The sequence below is a fragment of the Mesoplodon densirostris genome, chromosome 11 (assembly GCF_025265405.1).
Source record: "Mesoplodon densirostris isolate mMesDen1 chromosome 11, mMesDen1 primary haplotype, whole genome shotgun sequence".
NCBI classification, from domain to species: domain Eukaryota; kingdom Metazoa; phylum Chordata; class Mammalia; order Artiodactyla; family Ziphiidae; genus Mesoplodon; species Mesoplodon densirostris.
Genome location: NC_082671.1, coordinates 92,240,410 through 92,245,541, shown reverse-complemented (window position 1 = coordinate 92,245,541; position 5,132 = coordinate 92,240,410). Strand labels below are relative to the sequence as shown.

The following is a 5,132-nucleotide window of genomic DNA, read 5'->3' as shown; positions in this document are numbered from 1 at the left end:
CTCAATACTTTAAATATTTCACTCCATTCTCGCGTTACTTGCATGGTCTTTGAGAAGTTAGAAGTAATTCTTATCTTTGTTCCTCTGTAGTAAAATGTTTTTCCTCTGGCTTCTTTCAGTATTTTTCTTTATCTTTGATTTTTTGTAGTTTGAAAATGACACGCCTAGGTTACGTTGTTTGTTTGGGGTTTTTTTGTGTGGTTTTTTTTTTTTGGTGGGGACAGTTGGTCATTTATATGGTTTCGTGTTCTCTGAGCTTATCAGATCGGTGGTTTGTTATCTGACAATTTGTGGAAATTCTCAGGGGGGGAGGAAAAAAGTAGAGAGTAGTACATTATTTTTCCAGACATTTCTTTTGTTCAGTTCTCTCTTTCCCTTTTGGAATTCCCATTACATGTATGTTACACCATTTGTAATTGTTCCATAGTTTTGGGATATCCTGTTCTTTTTTTAAATCTTTTTGCTCTTTGCTTTTCAGTTTTGGATGTTTTTAGTGAGATATCCTCAAGCACAGAGGTTTGTTCTTTCCTCAGCTCTGTCCAGTCTACTAATGAGCCCATCAAAGGCATTCTTTATTTCTGTTACAGTGTTTTTTATCTCTGGCATTTATTTTTGGTTCTTTCTTAGAATTTCCATCTCTCTGCTTACATATTCGATCGATTATTGCTCTATAAGAGCCTTAGCAGCTTTATTGAGATATAGTTGACATAAAAGATTGTATGTTTAATATGTATAATGGGATTATTTGATACACATATACATTGTGAAATGATTACCATAATAAATTAATGCATACATCATCTCAAATAATTACCATTTTTAAGCAGCCACATAGCACAGGGAGATCAGCTCCGTGCTTTGTGACCCCCTAGAGGGGTGGGATAGGGAGGATGGGAGGGAGACGCAAGAAGGAGGAGATATGGGGATATATGTATATGTATAGTTGACTCACTTTGTTATACAGCAGCAACTAACACAACACTGTAAGTAATTATACTCCAATAAAGATGTTAAAAAAAAAACAAAACAGCGCGGGCTCTGAGGAAGCGAGGGCAGAGGGGAGGGGCAGGCAGCGCCCGGGAGGGAGGCACCGGGCCTCCGGTCAAGACGACCGGGGTTTTCTGTCAGTGGTCTGGAGAGGCTCACATCTGGCCTGCGAAAGAGCCTTCCTATCAAGAGACTCTGCTGCTGGAGAGATGGAGAAGTGGGTCTCAGGTGTCCATATATTTACCTAGAGGTAAAGTCCTGAAGGAGGACTTTCAAACGGAGCTAGAGAATGAGGAAGACATCTGGTGAATAGGGGGAATCCATGCTTTACATGTTAAAAGTCACAATTTGGGTTTGTAGCAAAAATGCTTTCAGAACAGACAGCAGCCCTGGGGACAGGATGGGAGTCAATGAGTGTTCAGCTGGATTGAGCAGAGCCCCAGGTGGAAAGGGGAAGCCAGGAAGAGGGGCCATGGAGAACAGCGCCAGGGCCCCTGGAGCACCTGTGCTGTGACCTTGAAGAGGAGCCACAGTCGCTTCAGGAGAAGGCTCAGTCGGCTCCCTGGGTTCTTGCCATTTCCCAGGAAGGGAGCCCTGGAGATTGGGAGATGGCAGCTGCACTCCTTGCAGCTGGATCACAGGGCCTGGTAACCATCAAGGCTGTGTCACTGTGTTTCTCTCAGGAGGAGTGGCAGAGCCTGGACCCTTCGCAGACAGACTTTTATGGAGAATACGTCATGCAGGGAAACTGTGGGATAGTGGTCTCTCTAAGATTTCCAATCCCCAAACTGGATATGCTTTCTCAACTAGAAGGAGGAGAAGAACAATGGGTTCCTGACCCCCACGACTTAGAAGAGAGGGACATTCTGAAGGTCACGTATACAGGAGATGGAAGTGAGCACAAAGGGGGTACCCCTGAACTAGAAGCAGAACCTCCCAGAACGTTATCTAGTGTGTCTGAAGATATCGTTCTCTGGAACCCAGAGCAGGATGAGAGCTGGGATTCCATGCCCGGGAGCTCCACAGGCATGCTCCTTGGCCCACCGTTTCTTCAGGAAGATAGCTTCTCAAACCTTCTGTGTAGCACAGAAATGGATCCCCCGTTAAGACTGCACACATGCCCCCAGTGTGGGAAACAGTTTGTGTGGGGCTCCCACCTTGCCAGGCACCAGCAAACACACACTGGGGAGAGGCCCTCCAGCTGCCTCAAGTGTGAGAAGAGCTTTGGGAGAAGACATCACCTGATCTGACACCAGAAAACCCGCCTACATGACAAACCCAGCAAGTGCTCTGAGTGTGGCAAGAATTTCCAGTGCAACTCCCATCTGGCCAGCCACCAGAGAGTACACACAGAAGGCAAGTCCTGCAAGGGCCAAGAGGTTGGCGAGAGCCCTGGGGCTCGGAAGCAGCAGCGCGCTCCACCAGTGCCAAAGTGCCACGTGTGCACTGAGTGTGGGAAGAGCTTTGGCCAACGGCACCACCTGCTGAGACACTGGCTGACGCACACCGGGGAGAAGCCCTTCCTGTGCCTGCGCTGTGAGAAGAGCTTTGGCCGTAAACATCACCTGGACCCACCAGGGACAGGGTCCTCGGAGCAGCTGGGACAGAGGGACATCTGTCTTTTGAAATCTGTTTCTGCTGCAGCTGTGGTCACATCTTTCAACCGGTGCTACCAGGAGTCTCTGCCAGAGCTGACCCTCTCCTGCACCCCCGTGGCCAGAGTCGTGAGTCCCAGCCCATCTCTAGAAAGATGAGGTTCCAGCATTGGCCAGAGTACTTCTCACCAGTTCTATGAGATGCCACATAAAGTAGAGTTCTTTGGGCAAAACTTTTGGGAAACAATGCCTACTGCATGGGCTGATATTCAGCCTGAGCCCATTCTCCAGGGTACAGTGGTGCCAGCAGTTTTTGGCTAAGGCCCAAACTGCTTGGATTGGTTGGCTGGAGCTTATGCCATACCAGTCGTTAAATATTTTGAGTATCACCCTTCCATAACATAACTATTCTCTCTCTCTCTCCCTCTCTCTCCCTCTCCCTCCCTCTCCCTCTCCCTCTCTCGCTCTCCCTCTCCTTCTCTCTCTCTCTCACTCTCTTTCTCTCTCTCTCTCTCTCTCTCTCTCTCTCTCTCTCTCTATATATATATATATGAAGAGAAAGACCATATTGGCATATTAAAGGCTCTGAAAATTTATGCAGTAGAGCAAAACAAACAAACAAACAAAAAAAAACCAAAACAGTGAGATACCATTATGTACCTATTAAAATGGCTAAACTGGGGGAAAAATTACCATTTTTTGTTGTTAGTGGTGAGAACATTTAGGATGTACTCTTTTAGGCACTTTCAAAAATACTATATGGTATTGTTAATTATAAACACTGTGGTGTACATTAGATCTCTAGAAGCTATTCATCTTACTGGAAGTTTATACTCTTTGATCAACATCTTCCCTTTTCTCTCACTCCCCAGCCCCTGGCATCCACCAATTTACTCTCTGTTTCTATGAGGTTGAGCCTGTGGCGTCTTAATCACAGCTGTTTTAAATTCCAAGTCCGTTCATTCCAACATGTCTGCCATATCTGGGTCTGATTCTGATGCTTGCTTTGGCTCTTCAAACGGTGGGGGGGTGGGTTGTTTTTGTTTTGTTTTGTTTTTGCCTTTTTGTATGTTTAGTAATTTTTTTCTTGATAGCTAGACATGATCTACTGGGTAAAAGGAACTTCTGTAAATAGGCCTTTCCTAATGAGGTGGTGAGATGTGGAGGGAGGGTAGCATTCTATAGTCCTAGGTCTCAGTCTTTAAGTGAGTTTGTATCTCTGGGCTGTGAACCATACACAGCTTCACATTTTCCTTAAGTGGGATAGGATGACTACAGGCAGCTGGAGTTGCGAATTCCCTCTCCCCCAGGTCAATTAGGCTCTGGTAAAACCTCAGCAGTTTAGCCTCTAGTTAAATAGTTTCAGCTGTGGGCAGACCTTGTTAAGAGTAGAATGCTGTGGTGTGTTTCAGAACGGTTCCTTTTCCCTTTCCCCTGCCAGAAGCACAAGGTGATTTTTCTCCCACATTCACTGTGAGAACCTGGTGGAACTCTTGGAGGTAAAATTCACAGAAGCGCGGCGTCCCCCTAATGACTGGTCCTCCTCTGGTTTTTATCTCTCGGAGGCGTCCATGTTGAGCCTTCACCAGTTCGTCAGTTACAGTTCGGATTTCCCCGCCTGGTTCCTGCAGAGGCTTGTGCTCCTGGTAAATTGTGATTCTTTATATTCCTCTGTTGATATCTACAATCTTGGGGACAGCGGTTTGCCCTGTGACCTTGCTTCTCTTACGGAGCTAAGAAAAGTTGTTGGTTTTTCAGTTTGTTCTGCTTTTTACTTTTTGTTCGGAAGATGTAGCGACTTCTAAATTCTTACATGTCAGACTGGAAACCAGACTAGAAGTCTCTTTTTTCTTAACCAGTCTGTTGTAGAGTCTTTAGTTATCTATGTGAATTTTATTGCATTTTGCTGGGTCTGTCCTTATAATAGCATTTAACATCTTTCTCTGTACTCTGCAAACTGGTAATTGGCGGAAGAAGTTTGATCTGATTTCATTTTAAATTTTTGGCAAGATTGCTTACAGATGGTATATATAGTTCTCTAAGGAAGTTTGCGATATCTGGATAGCTCTGTTTTTGTGATGTTAGCGGCCATTGATATTGCACAGATTCATTAATTCACGTGGGGTTGTAAAATGATGATATTCTATTGCCTTTTGCATTTGTTATTTGATTAACTTCTCTAAAAAGAAACCTCCCCTCATCAGCTATCTGGTTACCAAAAGTTGCAGTTGGTATAGGAAAGGCAGAACAAAGGCTTGTTTCGCTTTACCAGTTTTCAAGAAAATGAGTGATTCTCAAGCATTCTGCATTGATGCACAATAAGTTTTACTTATCACTGTAAACTCAAGGTTTAAGTGCATTCAGTATGATTCAATCTGTTGCAGTTATTGTCCTCATTGAGGTTCAAGATTTCCCACCTTTGGCGAGGATGGTTTGGGCTTTTTTTTTTTTGACATGATTTAATAGTCTTTGATATCTTTTCTATCTGGTACATCAAGTTATTTCACGTGTTCATCTTACACATTTCCTGACACAAACCTGGATTGGGAG

The 5,132-nt window shown here is 44.5% G+C and overlaps 1 pseudogene; it reads left to right on the top strand.

Moving 5' to 3' along the window:
• Positions 1-1,334: 1,334 nt before the first annotated feature.
• LOC132499336 (zinc finger protein 641-like) lies at positions 1,335-2,613 on the top strand (annotated as a pseudogene).
• The last annotated feature ends 2,519 nt before the right edge of the window (positions 2,614-5,132 follow it).